The following is a 16207-nucleotide window of genomic DNA, read 5'->3' on the forward strand; positions in this document are numbered from 1 at the left end:
CAAATTGACTCAACTATTGGATAGCATAGGTGATATCCGGCCTTGTAGCTGTGAGATATAAGAGCTTGCCCACCAATCTCCTATAGCAGCTAGCATCTGCAAGAGGAGTGCCATCATGTGTCAGTTTCTGGCCATGAAGCATTGGTGTGTTGGCTGGTTTGCAGCCCAAAAAACCAGCCTCCTCAAGGATTTCTAATGCATATTTGCGTTGGCAATGGTTGAGGCCATCTTCTGTTGAACATGCCTCGATTCCTATGAAATAACCTAGAGTCCCCAGGTCCTTGATTCTGAAGGTGTTATCCAAAAAAGTTTTGAGCTCTTGAATCAAGTCTAGTCTTGCGCTTGTGACCAAAATATCATCAACATATATAAGCAGAGCCATGAAGTCAGAAGCGGTTCCTCTGGTGAAGAGTGAACGGTCTGACTTGGATTGTTTAAAGCCAATCCGAGACAGAGTGCTGTTGAGTTTTGCGTTCCATTGTCTACTAGCTTGCTTGAGACCGTATAGTGATCTTAGCAGTCTGCATACTTGATTTGGTGAGTCAGCTTGAAAGCCCGGGGGAAGCCGCACCATATAAACTTCTTCATTGAGATCCCCATGCAAGAATGCGTTGTTGATATCCATTTGGTGTATATGCCAGCCCTTTGAGACAGCCACTCCTATGAAGGTGCGAATAGTTGTGATTCGAGTTACTGGAGAGAAAGTATCCAAATAATCTATCCCGAGTTGTTGTGTGTAGGGTTGCTAACGAGCCGAGCCGAGCTCGAGCTTTGGGTAGCTCGAGCTCGAGCTCGAGTTGTTAGAGGGGAGCTCAAGCTCGAGCTCGAGCTCGTTCGAGCTCGGAAATGGGGCTCGAGCTCGAGCTCGTCACAATGTTGAGCAGCTCGAGCTCGGCTCGAGTTGCTCGTTTGTTCGAGCTCGAGCTCGAGCTACTCGACTTGGATTCGAGTTCGCGAACATGTGCTCGAATTCGAGCTCGATTCGAGCTCGAATTCAAGCACAATTTGACCTATTTAATACATGCTGAATCAGAACTCAAAAAAAAAAAAAAAAAATCAAAGTCCAAAACAAAGCTCTCCACACAAGTTTACAGCTTCAAATCTAAAGTAGAAGTCTACAACAACATTACAAAATACAAACAGATTAAACAACTTCACATCAATTCAATACAAGTTAAAGAACTTAACATCAACTTCACACTCGCCATGCTTTTCAATCTTCACTCTTTCCAGCAACAACGCCCTGTCAAAAAAGATTAGGAACAATCATTCTAACATAACCTGCAAATCTTTAGATCTTAAACACACTAACTAAATATATAAAAGCTGTAAATGATCAATATATAGATTTTAATTGAGATGTTACTCATGAGTTGGATACTGGAAGATAAAGTGTGTAACTTACTTTCATGGGTTGGATACAGGAAGATGAATTTCTTGATACGATTTCTCTTTCTGAAAAAAAAAAAAAAAAAAAGATAAATTAACATGTAATTAAACAAATATTTTTAGAAGGCAATGCATCATTTAACATAAAAGTTATAAATTAAAAATTAACTTACTTTGTTTTTGGTAACTCCGTGTATATGTCGAAGCCAATCACCCCCACAGAGTAAAGCTTGTACTGTTTTCGGCAGCAATGATGCACGATAAGAATCAATTACTCGTGTCCCCGCACTAAACGTTGCTTCTGAAGCCACCGTGCTAACAGGTATAGCTAAGATATCTGCTGCCATTCTTACCAATATTGGATAGTGCATTCTATTCATCTTCCACCAATCCAAACAAGAAAAGTCTGCAGCAATCTCACTTTTCTTAAGACGGCCTTTTTCAAGATAGTCTGCTAACTCTGATTTCTTAGGCTCTGAAGTTTCAACTTGAGCACAATAATCATCAAAATCATCCCAATCGTATGTAGAACTTTGACGGCTTACTTGGCTCCCAAAAGTTGTAGAAGAACCTAAATTTTCAGAAATGCCTTTGTTCATTGCTTCAGCAACATACTCTTCATAAAGAGTATGGATGATCTCTTTCACTTTTGAAATGTTTTCCTTAGCTTCAATATCATAATACAGTCTAGGAAAACAAAACTCAACAGTAAGCATCTTCTTTGTTGGATCAAAAACAGCACCTATAGCCATCAACAAATTACACTCACCCCAATATTTATCAAACTTCATTTTCATTTTCCCAACCAAATCCTTAATGAAGGAATCCTCATCATTTGCATGACTATCCAATGCTGCTTTGATTTTCTGAACTTCTTGAAGAAATAAATTTGAAGTAGGATACTCACAACCTGAAACAAATTTGAATTCAGATACTCACAAGTCACAATCTAAAATAAATTTGAAGAAACAAGTTAAAAGAAACAAACCTGAAATAATGTGAGTAGCTGTCCAGAAAGCCTCTAAAATAGAGCAAACCTTGGTAACTTTAACCCAATCATCTTCTAACGGACAACTGTCGAAGAATGGATCACGATCATTTAACATCTTAAACGCTTCTTTAAACTTGAGTGCACAACTTAGCATCTCAAAAGTCGAGTTCCATCTTGTTTTACAATCACGGATCAATTTTCTATCTTTCAACTGTAATTGCTGCACACAATCTGCAAACTGTATACGTCTTGCCTCCGATCGGTTCACATATTCGACACTATCTCTAACATCCCTAATGACATGTCGAATCTTGTCTAATCCATCTTGAACACACAAGTTCAAAATGTGTGCACAACATCGAACATGAAATAAACGACCTCCACATACCAAACTTCTTGATCTTTGAAGTGTATCCTTCATGTACCGAATTGCAGAATCATTACTAGTAGCATTATCAACTGTAATTGTAAAAACCTTCTTTTCAATTCCCCAATCTTTCATGCACCTAAATATAGCATCACATATCTGCAGACCCCCCCCCCCCCCCCCTCGGTGGTGGAATATTGATAAAGCTTAAAACTCTCTTCTGCAATTTCCAACTAGAATCAATCCAGTGGCTAGTCACAACCATGTACTCAATCTTTTGGTTTTTTGATTTCCAACAATCCGTGGTCAAACTTACTTTGCTAACGGATTCAAGATTGTGCTTCAACTTTTTCTTTTCAAGTTCATAAACCTTCAAACAGTCTGATTTGTTTGTGCTTCTACTAATCTTTCTCCACTCTGGCATTCCTCGTTTCATCATGATGTTAAATCCTACTTCCTCCAAAATGTTAAATGGGTGCTCATGCATCATGATCCAATGAGCCGCAGACTCTCTCATTACTTCCATGTCAAACTTCCCATGATGTAATGGCGGAAGGGAAGATGAAACTCCATCACTAGGCAAAAAATTCAACTTAGTTTGTTGATCAACCACCTGCAAAACCAATACAATTAGTCAATTACTATAAATTTATTTCCATCTAGCTAACATTTAAGCTAATGAGAATTAAATAGTTACCTGTAAGTTTGCCTTTCTCTTAACACATTTCTCTTGATGCCTCTTATAGCTAGTTGTCGTTCCAGTTTTAGTCAATGCAAAGTGATGATGACAATGATTGCACTTTACCTTCTTTATTCCATCTGCATTGATCACTTCAAAATCAACACACACACTTGATGTTTTTTTCCTCTTGTTTGTTTGAAAATCTAATTGTTGTTCTACATCTTCATTTTGGGGTGTATCATGATCACCTAAATCTAATTCTATTCCTTCAGTTTGTCGCACTTCATTACTTTCACCAACCATACTGCTTGAAGTAGGTAGATTTTGCGGGATAGATGAATTCTCGGTAGACATAACTAATGGAAAACAATAATAAAATCAATAACTTGTTTAAAAATTAATGAAACATAGAAGGAATGTGAGTGAACAAAAGACAATTTTAAATGTACATACAATTAACATCTATTCTAAACATAGAAGGATTTTAGTTGCAATTAACATCTATTCTAAACAGAAATTAGCACATTTTATTCCATATGTATTTTCTCTTACAGGCTTCTAGTTATGGAATTGTCCTAGGCTTTCATCTGTTTTCTTAATTGCACTCTTGATACCCTAACAACTTTATACTCCAATTATCTTACTAGAAGGATCAATCCCATTGCTTGTCCTATGTCAAAGTATAGAAATTTGCATCCCAAGACTGCATAGAAGAAGATGTACATACACAAACTACTCAGATCCAAATCTAGAACAAATGATGCAATTCACTCCCAAAACTTAAATAAATCAGCTCCAAATCTAGAACAAAGGATGCTGCAATTCACTTGCAGAACTGAAATGGAAACATGCTGCAAGTTCTAGAGTCGGGCTTTGCATATCTCGCATACTCATCAAATATTCATATACCAAGGAAACATGCCAATGTTGTCAAGAACTCAACATCCATCTGCTTCAAACACTAAAGCCTGTGGTTTTAATGCATTTCCATTCAAATTGGCAATCAAAAGCAGATGTAATTTTCATTTTACATTTCAAACAAGCAATATAACAAAAAGTTGAACATTTCAGCAACACCAGCTCATTACAATAACATTAAGGAACAAAAGTAGCAACTTGGTAGCAATTATTTAACTTATGATTTTAGTGAACAATTATCTTCAAGTTAAGAATTTGTAGCAATTACCTTGATGGGAGCTTACACTTGTTAAAGCCTGCAAAACCAAAAATTGGAACAAATATCGATTAAAATTAATAAATAGGTAAGTAAAAGACTAATCTTTATCAAGTAACTATCATTTATATTGTCATTCTTGTCTTAGATATAATTAATAACATTAATGAGTTTTACAATGCCATCTTATTCCACTGTGTCACTTCATAATTCTTTGTAGTCTTTCTGAACACTACAAATAAATGTGTCAAGGTTTAAAGTTGGACATAAGTTTCCTGTCACTACAAAAGTTTTTAGCTTATTGGGAAAATGTGATAGAGAGTAAATTAAGGAAATAAAGGCAACAGAAGTAGATACTTGCAGCATGAGTACATGACTATGATAAAAGAATCAAGGATTGCTGGGAAAATAACAAATCACAAACAAGAGAGGGAGATGATGATCCAAATAAATTTAAGTTTATATGAGAACTTTTATGTTGCCTGGAGCTTAGGCAGAAAATAGAAACATACTAAGCTTAAAACAAAATTAATTACCTTACAGTTTGCACTTTGCCCTAACTCAGCAAGTTTCGGCAGTTCGGCCTGGAAGTGGCAGAGGGAGGTGCCGGAGTGCCGGACCGTCGTCGGAGGTGGCGAAGTGGTGCTTGGCTGCTGCGTCACCGGCGGTGGCTGCGAGACGGAACCGGAAGCAGCAGTCACGAGAGCCGCGCCTGAGGGAGTCCAGAGAGGCAGAGAGTTGAGAGCTAGCGGCAGCGGTGGACTTGGGTTCGGGCGTTCGGCTGCAACATCGCCGGCGGTGGCTGCGAGAGGAAGCCGGCGACTCTTTAGCGAATCGAGAAGAGAGAATCGAGAAGCGAGAGGGCGAGAAGCGAGAAGCGAGAATCAGAATAATTTGGGAATTTTGTCTTTAGGGTTTGACATTAAGAATTTAAGTATATATATTAATATATTATATTATATTATATTATATATATAATATTATTTATTTACTTATGGCTCGCGAGCCAGCTCGACGAGCCGCGAGCATACAACATATGAGCTCGAGCTCGAGCTCGGCTCGTTTGCCTAACGAGCCGGCTCGTGCTCGAATTGACCGGGCACGATCCGAGCTTTGACCGAGCGGCTCGCGAACCGCTCGCGAGCCGCTCGGCTCATTTGCAGCCCTAGTTGTGTGTAGCCTTTCGCAACAAGCCTTGCCTTGTGCCTCTCAATGCTTCCATCTGATTTCAACTTAGTTTTGTATACCCATTTGCACCCTATGGGAACTTTTCCAGGGGGGAGGTTGGTTAGTTCCCAGGTGTTGTTCTTCTGGAGTGCATCTATCTCCGCAACCATGGCTTCTTTCCAGTAGTCGAATTTCACAGCTTAAGCCCGAATAAATACATAACATTCAAAGTTGAGCATCAAAGATTATAAATCGGGGACTTTAAAAATCATTTAATTTTCTTGATTTTTTTTTTAAAAAATTAATTTAGGTTAAGTTTTTTAATGTTTAATTAATATTCTTTTGATTATTTAGAACAAACTTAATATTTCAATTATGTTTTCTATTATTTGAATGATTTGTCATTATGGTATTAATATTTTTTGTATTTTTTTTATAATGGTACAATTGTAAATTACTTTACAAATATAATACTATTATTTTTTTTATCGATCAAAATTGTTCTTACATCATTATTGTCCATATTACAACTAAAATCTCAGTCATATACGCAGCAATGCAAATCTAAAGCTTCCTACACCATAATCTCATTGCATGATGAATCTCTCTATGCTGCCACCAGTAACCTAATGACACATGACACACTACCAACAAAAAAATAAAAAATAAAGGACATGTACTGAAGATGAAAACATTGACAATGCTACCCAAAAGAGAATTACTAATAATTAGAGAAATTTAAACTAAAAATAGTATTTATTTAGACTATCGCTTTAAGACTAAGTATTTAGACTAGAGTACTACAAAGTTGCAAACATTTATTTTAGTGACAATTATAATCAATCCCTCATATATTATTTTCAATTTATATACTTTAAATATAATTACCGATTTAAATAAACAAATTCAACATTTATTTACCTATGCATAAACATCTCCTATATAATATTGCATTGATATGCTTTGAAATACTTATTTAAAAATAATCATTGGGCGTTATCACATTCGCGCAAAGCGCGTAAAAAACTAGTGTATTGTTATAAATGTGTTAGGATTTATGAGCTCAAAAATCTGTCTTTACAATCAAAAAGTATATCTGAACAATCTCGTTCATTAGTCATGTTAATATAGGACCAAAGTAATTTTCATTATATTAATCATAATTAAACTCATTAATATATATAACTAAATGACATAAACCAATCATGAAAAGTGTAGCATGAAAATCATATAGAGGTAACATGTACATGTCAATTTTCAATTGGTCCTACTTTAAGCTTTAGTTATATCAAATCATGTTAAAATCGGAATAGAAATTCAATGAGTAAGCTTTGATGAATAATGTCATTCTAAATACTCTCATTGTCTCATTTTACCTATCATGTTTACTATTCAATTGTTAAACCAATTCTTTCTTTATTGCTTATTTTCTTTAGTAATTTTCAATTTTTTTTAATTTAATTTTTTTTGTGTGTTTAATAGTACTTTTGATATAATTTATAAATATATAAATGTTATATACTAATACTAAACTTAATATTATGAAAAATTGAATTAAAAATAATTTCAATCAAGCCTCGTTAACCGAACCAGACAAACAAAATGGGACGGAGAGAGTAGAACATTTTTAAAAATCAGACTACGATTTTCCTTGCGGAACAGGCGATGAGACAAAAATACCAATGGAAGGAAATAACTGATCGAGACCATTGAAGGCATCCATCAAGTGCTCTCAGACAATAGATTGGGAGTTCCCTCTCTAAGACGGTGCTCTATTAGACGCCACTAGCTAGACGTTCGGGCTGACCCCCTCCCACCAATTCAAAAAAATAGACTATTTTGCCTCCCAAGGCTTAGCGTAGTTGGTTCATTGCATGACTTAAAAGTCACGACTAGAGGCTGCAGTGTTGGGGTTCGAGTCCAACTAAAAACATGTATGGGAAAATGCTTTACCTCCGCAGTGATTCTAGGGGCGGGGTCCTATGGACTTAGAATTAGTACGGCGAAACTACAAGGATCACCTAAGTATAAAAATAAAAAATCATTTTAATCTTGTCTAATTAATAATGACTTAACATATTTAGGGTCCGTTTGGAAAGCAGGAAAATGACTTTTGAAAAATGTTTTCTGGAAAATGAGTCATTTTCCGGAAAACAATTTCCTTTCCAGTGTTTGGTTGCATTCTGGAAAACTGCTTTTGTGTGTTTGGTTCATTTTCTGGAAAATGAGTAGAATTGTATAATTAAACATTTTAATTGTTTTATTTAGAATATTACAACATGTATAATAATATAATAATAATTTTAAATATATTAAAAAAATAACTAATAATATATCAAAAATATTATGGTGGTGGTGGTGGTGTAGTGATAGTGGTGTTATTTGTTATATAATAATAATAATAATAATAATAATAATAATAATAATAATAATAATAATAATAATAATAACTGGTGGTGGTATGACGGTGGTAGCAGTGGTGGTGGTGGTGATGGTGTGGTGGCGGTAGTTGCAGTGGTACGGTGGTGGTGGTGGTGGTGGTGGCGGTGGCGGCGACGGTGGTTGCGGTGGTATGGTGGTGGTGGTGACAGCGATGGTTGCGGTGGTATGGTCGTGGTGGTGGCGGCGTCGGTGGTGTGATGGTGGTGGTGGCGGTGGTTGCAGTGGTAAGGTGGTGGCGGCGGCGGCAGCGGTGGTGCAGTGGTAGTGGTGGTGGCGGCGGCGGCGGTGGTGCAGTGGTAGTGGTGGTGGCGGTGGTATGGTGGTGGTGGCGGCGGTGGTGTGGTGGTGGTGGCGGTGGGGTGGTGGCGTGATGGTGGTGGTGGCGGTGGTTGCAGTGGTATGGTGGTGGTGGCGGCAACGGTGGTTGCGGTGGTATGGTGGTGGTAGTGGCGGCGGTGGTGGTAGTGGCGGCGGCGGTGGTAGTGGCGGTGTGGTGGTGGTGGTGGCGGCGGCGGTGACGGTGGCGGTGGTGGCAGCGACGGTGGTTGCAGTGGTATGGTGGTGGTGGCGACGACGGTGGTTGCGGTGGTATGGTGGTGGTAGTGGCGGTGATGTGATGGTGGTGGTGTGGTGGCGGCGGCGGTGGTGTGATGGTGGTGGTGGTGGTGGTGGTGGTATGGTGGTGGCGGCGGCGATGGTAGTGGTGGCGGCGACGGCGACGATGGTGGTAGTGGTGGTGGTGTGATGGTGGTGGTGGTGGCGGTGGCGGCGGCGACGGTGGTGGTGTGATGCAGTAGTGGTGGTGATGGTGGTAGTGAGGTGGTGGTGGTATGGTGTTGATGATGTTGGTGGTGGTGTGGTGTTGGTGTAAAAGTTGGAAAATGACTTCCCCCCAAAAAAAGGGGAAGTCATTTTCCTCCCAAACAAGCTTATTTTCCAAAGTCAACGGAAGACTTGATTTTCCAAGCACATCCAAACAATGAAAACTTGAAAAATAATTTCCATAACTCATTTTCCAGGTTTCCAAACACACCCTTAATTAAATTTCCTACACTAGTGGTATTCATGGACCCTGCAAGCCAATTAGTCATGGATAATAATACAAGAAGCAAATTAATTTTAAAAAATGAATGTTAAATATACAGTATTAAATATTAATTCTAATAAATCCAATTCAATATATAATTAATAAAGGAATAAATGAATAATTGATATGAGAAGAGCATGTCACATGATAATAGGGGTAGAGAAGATATAAATGACAAGAAAATAGGTCATTGTTTGAAAGTGATGTTAATGGAACACTACCCATTACACCTGCCTGCCTGTTGCACTGTCACTCCCTTCTGTGTGGCTGTGTGCTTTGCTAGCTGCCCAATTATTATTTTTTTATTATTTTTTATTTTTTGGCATTAACTAAGACAATACATTATAATATTAATGGAACTCATTGCTTATATAGCATTTTTTAGTTCATTCAAAAAAAAAAAACAAAAAAAAAAAAAAAAAAAAACAAAACAAAACAAAACAAAACAAAACAAACAAAACAAAAAAAAGAGTGAGTCATAATTTTTAATTATCTCTTTTTTTTTCTATTAATAAAATTATGAAATATGGTGAAAGTTTAGTGTTATTATTATTATTTTTTTTTGGCATTAACTAAGACAATACATTATAATATTAATGGAACTCATTGCTTATATAGCATTTTTTAGTTCATTCAGAAAAAAAAACAAAAAAAAAACAAAAACAAAAAAAAGAGTGAGTCATAATTTTTAATTATCTCTTTTTTTTTATTAATAAAATTATGAAACATGGTGAAAGTTTAGTGTCTAATGACATGGCTCACAGGGAAATATTTTTCTGGAGGGATTCTTTACTCAAATTTAAAGAAAAAAAATATTTTTCAGGTTGATAGGAAATTTATTTTAATGGAAAATAAATTTATGAAAATTGTGGAAAAGGAATTCATTGCTCACCTTTGATATTTTGTTTTTCACAATTTTTGAGAGAAAAATTTTAACATGAATTTTTATATTAGCCTCATATATATTTATTATGTAGGACATTTGAGTCTTTATATAATTATTTTCAACAACTTATTCCGCACTAACCAAATAATGGACCAATATTTCAAATAATTTCTTTTATATGAAATTCATTTTCACGAATCAAACAGGTCGTAGGAGTTTATATACTCCATTTATCATATTTTACATGTCTTGTTTATTATTTATTAGTCAAACTAATTCTTTTTCTTTTATTATTTTCTTTAGCATTTTTAAAAATTAAATTTGATTTTTTGTGTGTTTAATATATAGTACTTCCAGAACAAAATTATAGCGGACCAGAAACTAATGATACTTTTTTTTAAAATTAAATTTGATTTTTTAACTTGTAGTATCTGTTCATATACTTTCTCAACCTACTGAAACACAAAGAACCAATAACGCCTCCACTGAAACTTGAACTCACAACCTTTCAAATAGAAATCCAACCTGGGTACCATTAGACCACACAGTCTTGATCAATGAAAACAAATTTAATTTAGAAATCCAACCTGGGTACCATTAGACCACACAGTCTTGATCAATGAAAACAAATTTAATTTAGCATTAAGGCCATAATTTAAGGGTAACCTTTAGAGATTTAAAGCGAGTTTTTATTATTGGATCATTGCTGAAAAATTGTTTATTTTAAATTATTTTTTAGTCAATCAATTGAAAAATGACAAAAACTTTTTGAACTCTTTAACCTTTTAAGTTGGTCGGAATTTATTTGTGGTTGAAAATTTGGAATCATGTAATAATACTAGCCGCTAACAAAGGTTGTTGGAAATTTTGGATGTTTTCGACTAGTAATGAGCATTTTATAAGATCTTAAACGGGTCAAAAAAAACCTGCTTTTCAATTAATTATTTACTTTAAAGATAATTGCATTTTTTATCCTTTAAGTTATAGATAAGTGTAAGTTTAGTCCATAATTATTTGATTTTGAATTAGTCACAAAAATGTCTAGTTTAGTTCTTCAAATGATCAAAATAACAACTTATAAAAGGTGCAACCTTAGCCCCTAATATAATTTTGAATGACAAAAATATTTAGTTTTGTGATTAATTAAGAGCCAACATTGCAACTCATAATAATTAAGTACTAAACTTACACTTGTCATATAACTTAAAAACTAAAAATGTAATTATTCATTTAATTTATGTGTGGTAGTGTGGTACTCATTATTTCATGGCCTAACTTTTGAAACAAACGTTGTTGTTGTGGTGGTTGTCGGTGGTAGTGTGATGTTTTTTTTTTTTGCTTTTGGTGGTGATGAGGAAAACTACAGTCATTATTGAAAGATGTGTACTAGGTAAACTCTGCTTTTGTTTTATGGATTAATATTTGATGCACCGTCGGTGTATAGATGCTATACACCGGCGGTGAATGAGGAGATGACACATCATTAAAAATAAATTCAATATTAATCAGGTCCTTTTTTGCAAAATATCTAAGACTTATATATTTTTTTTAGGAAACTCTTTTATTTCTAATAACAAAATATATCTACTTTCCTAAATATATTTATTACTTAATTATTATATATATCTAATTATCTGTACTCAAAAATATATATCTAATTATTAATATGATATATATTTTTGAGTACAGATAATTAGATATATATAATAATTAAGTAATAAATATATTTAGAAAAGTAGATATATTTTGTTCTTAGAAATAAAAGAGTTTCCTAAAAAAAAATACAAGTCTTAGATATTTTGTAAAAAAGGACCCGATTAATATTGAATTTATTTTTAATGATGTGTCATCTCCTCATTCACCGCCGGTGTATAGCATCTATACACTGACGGTGTATCAAATATTAATCCTTGTTTTAATAGCCCGCAAACCACACATAAGAGGTAAACTACATTAGGAAGACCTTGTGTGATAGGTTCAATTGAGAAGGTGTTGAAAAGAATCAAACTTGTGATCTTCTGGTATGAGAATCATGTTCCACCTATAAAATCGGTAATTTATTTATGGATGCAAATAAAGTAATTAAGTATAATGGGAAAATTCATTAGTAAAGATGAAGAATGCAAATAAATCATAATTTACACCAACTACGAGCCGCAACAACATCTTTTTACATTAGAAAGAGCCATCTTATTTTTAATATATGTAATTAAATACTGAATATAAATAAATAAATAAATAAATAATGAATATAAACATCAGTATATTATTTTTATTTTATTATTAAGTATGTTTGATAGTACTAATTCACGCGTATATAGAAGGTATGTACTGTATATTGTTGGAAAATTAGCTTAAAATGGCATATTAAGTGGCTATTTTGTGGTACAATTATCAGTGGGGTCCACTTCCGATTTGGGTCGGGTCAAAGTGGATTCGGATTCTTCGTAGTAAGACGAAGAGATTGATATATTGTACGCTCAAAACGGATAATGAGTGAATGAGATATTGATTCTCAAAGTAGACCCATTTGAGTTGGGAAATGAAGGGAAAATAGTGGACTTTGTCCCACATTGGTTTGGAAACAAGATTTGCCCCCCTTATATACATGAGCTCTTTTGAAGCTTGTAGAATTGTATAGCATAGAGGCTCTCTCGCGCGGGGAGGGAGGGGGGGTGCAAATCAAAATCCAACTAGAGAAGATCGAAAATGCTTGATTCAAGCCCGAGCTCGTGTGCGCCGGCACCTACTTCGGTATCATTTTCCAACCCAACTGGTATAGTCACTTGGTTCGGCCAGAACCGAACCGAGCACCGACCTGCACGCTGCACCCCAACGGTCTGAAACTCGAAAGTTCATCCTGTTGTACAGATTAAACTCATCTGTTACGGAATTAATACTGTTTTAATTCCAATTTTAAATTTTGAGTTTAATCCTACTTAGTGGGTGACCGTTACAGGTGTTACACAATTGGTTTAATACCAATTTTCCAACCCAACTGGTATAGTCACTTGGTTCGGCCGGAACCGAACCGAGCACCGACCTGCACCCCAACAGTCTGAAACCCGAAAGTTCAGCCTGTTGTACAGATTAAACTCATCTGTTACGGAATTAATACTGTTTTAATTCCAATTTTAAATTCTGAGTTTAATCCTACTTAGTGGGTGACCGTTACAGGTGTTACACAATTGGTTTAATACCAATTTTCCAACCCAACCGGTATAGTCACTTGGTTCGGCCGGAACCGAGCACCGACCTGCACCCCAACGGTCTGAAACCCGAAAGTTCAGCCTGTTGTACAGATTAAACTCATCTGTTACGGAATTAATACTGTTTTAATTCCAATTTTAAATTCTGAGTTTAATCCTACTTAGTGGGTAACCGTTACAGGTGTTACACAATTGGTTTAATACCAATTAAAGGCCATGTTGAATGTTATCCCTTCCAACAGCCCTATATAAAGAGAGGTAGGGCAGAAGCTTTTTAACACAGTGAGAAACGAAGGCATTCCAGTACAGTTTTCAGCTTCAAATCTTCTGCTTCTACTCTCTTCTTTACCCAGCAGTGTTCTTGCTCTTGCTTTGTTTGCCGGGATCCTTGTTTAGGTGCTTAAACAAGGAATCGTAGCACGTTTTATCCTGGGAAACCTAGGCTACAACGCTCCTAGCACTTGTGGGAGGTAGCAAATAAGGTTTTAAGGAAAAGAACTTCGTGTTCGAACTCGTGCTAAACCTATATCCAAACACTCCACCTTTTTTCCTTCCCAGATTTTCTGCTTTCCCATCACTACAAGAAATTTCACATTTAGTGATAATAGAAGTTGTCACCAAAACTATCGATTTTGGTCACTATTGAAATTAGTGACCAATTTTTGAAGTCGTCACCTGTCGTCACTATATCCTCCGTCACTATTGTAGTAGTGACGACTTTTGAAAAGTTGTCACAATTACTAAGACTTTTGTGACAATGTTTACGTACACTAAAAGTAGTATTTGAGTGATGTCAATAGTCGTCACAATAAATGTACATTTGGTGACGAAATATGTTATTACAAAAAATTGATCTAGTGACAACTAAAATCGTTGCAATTAATTATTTTATTGTGACAACACTTTAGTCACAATACTTATACTTATTTGTGTGAATTGTTATTGACTCAAAAATGATAATCAGTGACCTAAAAAGTTGTAACAAATAATTATTTTGTTGTGACAACAATCATGGTAACAAATATTGTATTTATTTGTGACAAAAAGAAGTTAACTCTGAAACAATCATTGGTGCTAATTAAAGTCGTAACAACAATACTAAAAATTAGTGGCAAAACTTGTGTCACTAAAATAAGTTGAAATAGTGTCACTATTGTCAATCTTGATGTTTTTTATAGGTGACCATTATTTGGTCACATTTTTTTCTTTTTCAAATAATACTAGCCAAATGCACACAATATATAATTATTTATTTCAAAATCTTGTCATAATTAAATATTTTAATTTAATTATTATATGGAATAAAATAATTCATTCAACAAGTTACTCGTCAAATTAAAATATATATAAAAAGAGACCTCATTGTCTAACAATTATATGTTGTTAGAAATACATTAGAATGCAAATAAAAATATTTTAAAATAAAATGTCTTGATTATTCTTCACTTGAGGTATTGATGGAGATACATTGCTTCGCATATTTAGAATCCCTTGATTGCTTGATAAGTGAGCACAAATTTGCTTGATTGCAGCAGCTTGTTTCTTTAAAGCTATTTGTGCAATTTCTTTAAATTTTGCAACTTCTTCTTCCAAATTCTTTCCTACAATAAAATAAAATAAATAAATAAATAAACAACAACAATATGTAAGCATACGATATTATATATAAGAACAAGATTAAACTTTAAACTCAAAATTTAAAAAAAAATCATATCACATGTACATAATAAATCATACAAAGATGAAAATGATATATACTTACAACACTCATTGTAACACCCCAAAATTTAACTTCTTAAACTTTCCGTTATATATATATATATATATATATATATATATATATATATATATATATATATATATATTCCTAAACATACGGTAATACATAATAAATCATACAAATAAATTTTAAAATTTTTTTTCTTCATAGATTTCATACAATGAAATTTATCATAGGTATTACAACAAATACTTCCAAATAATCACATAAGAAAACTATATCATTCCATATACTAAGACATTTTCATAATAATCAACCAACAAAATTCATATATTTTGAAAAAAAAATAGGCAAAATAATGGAGGACAAAACCACTTACCGGCTAAGCAATTTCCCTTCCAATATTTTTCCTAAGCCCCGGTATTCAAATCACCTTTGGGCTTGAGTAGATTGTTTCAACTCTTGAAAAGAATAAGAGAATTTTTGTTTTCTTTAAAAATGCCGAAATGGAGAGATAGGAAGAAGAGATGCTTTTTTTTTTTCTTTTGCTAGAAGGATCGGCCAAGATAGAGAAAAAGAAGAAGGAAAATAATTATATTGGTCATCATCCTTCCTTAGTCAACTTATAGTAGTAATTTAATGGGAGAATATTTTAAGTTATACTCCCAATCATATTAATTATAAAGATTCTTATCATATATATCAGTATACAATATATATATATATATATATATATATATATATATATATATATATATATATATTACATAATAGTTCACACGTTTTCCATATATATATTTATATCTAATATTATCCTACCTATTATAAATATATACTACATGACACACACATATATACTTAATTATACTACCTATTATAAATATATACTACACGACACACACATATATACTTAATTATACTATATATATTTTACTCACATAACAATAATATATGTTAATATACAAATAATACATGTACATACGTCACACATATAATACGTAAGTATGAAAAATATACATATACAATTATATGACCCAGAATAATATATACATATTTTATATTAAAATAATTATTTTGTATTTCAAAATAATAC

This window comes from Ipomoea nil, unplaced genomic scaffold (assembly GCF_001879475.1).
Source record: "Ipomoea nil cultivar Tokyo-kokei standard unplaced genomic scaffold, Asagao_1.1 scaffold2653, whole genome shotgun sequence".
Taxonomy (NCBI): domain Eukaryota; kingdom Viridiplantae; phylum Streptophyta; class Magnoliopsida; order Solanales; family Convolvulaceae; genus Ipomoea; species Ipomoea nil.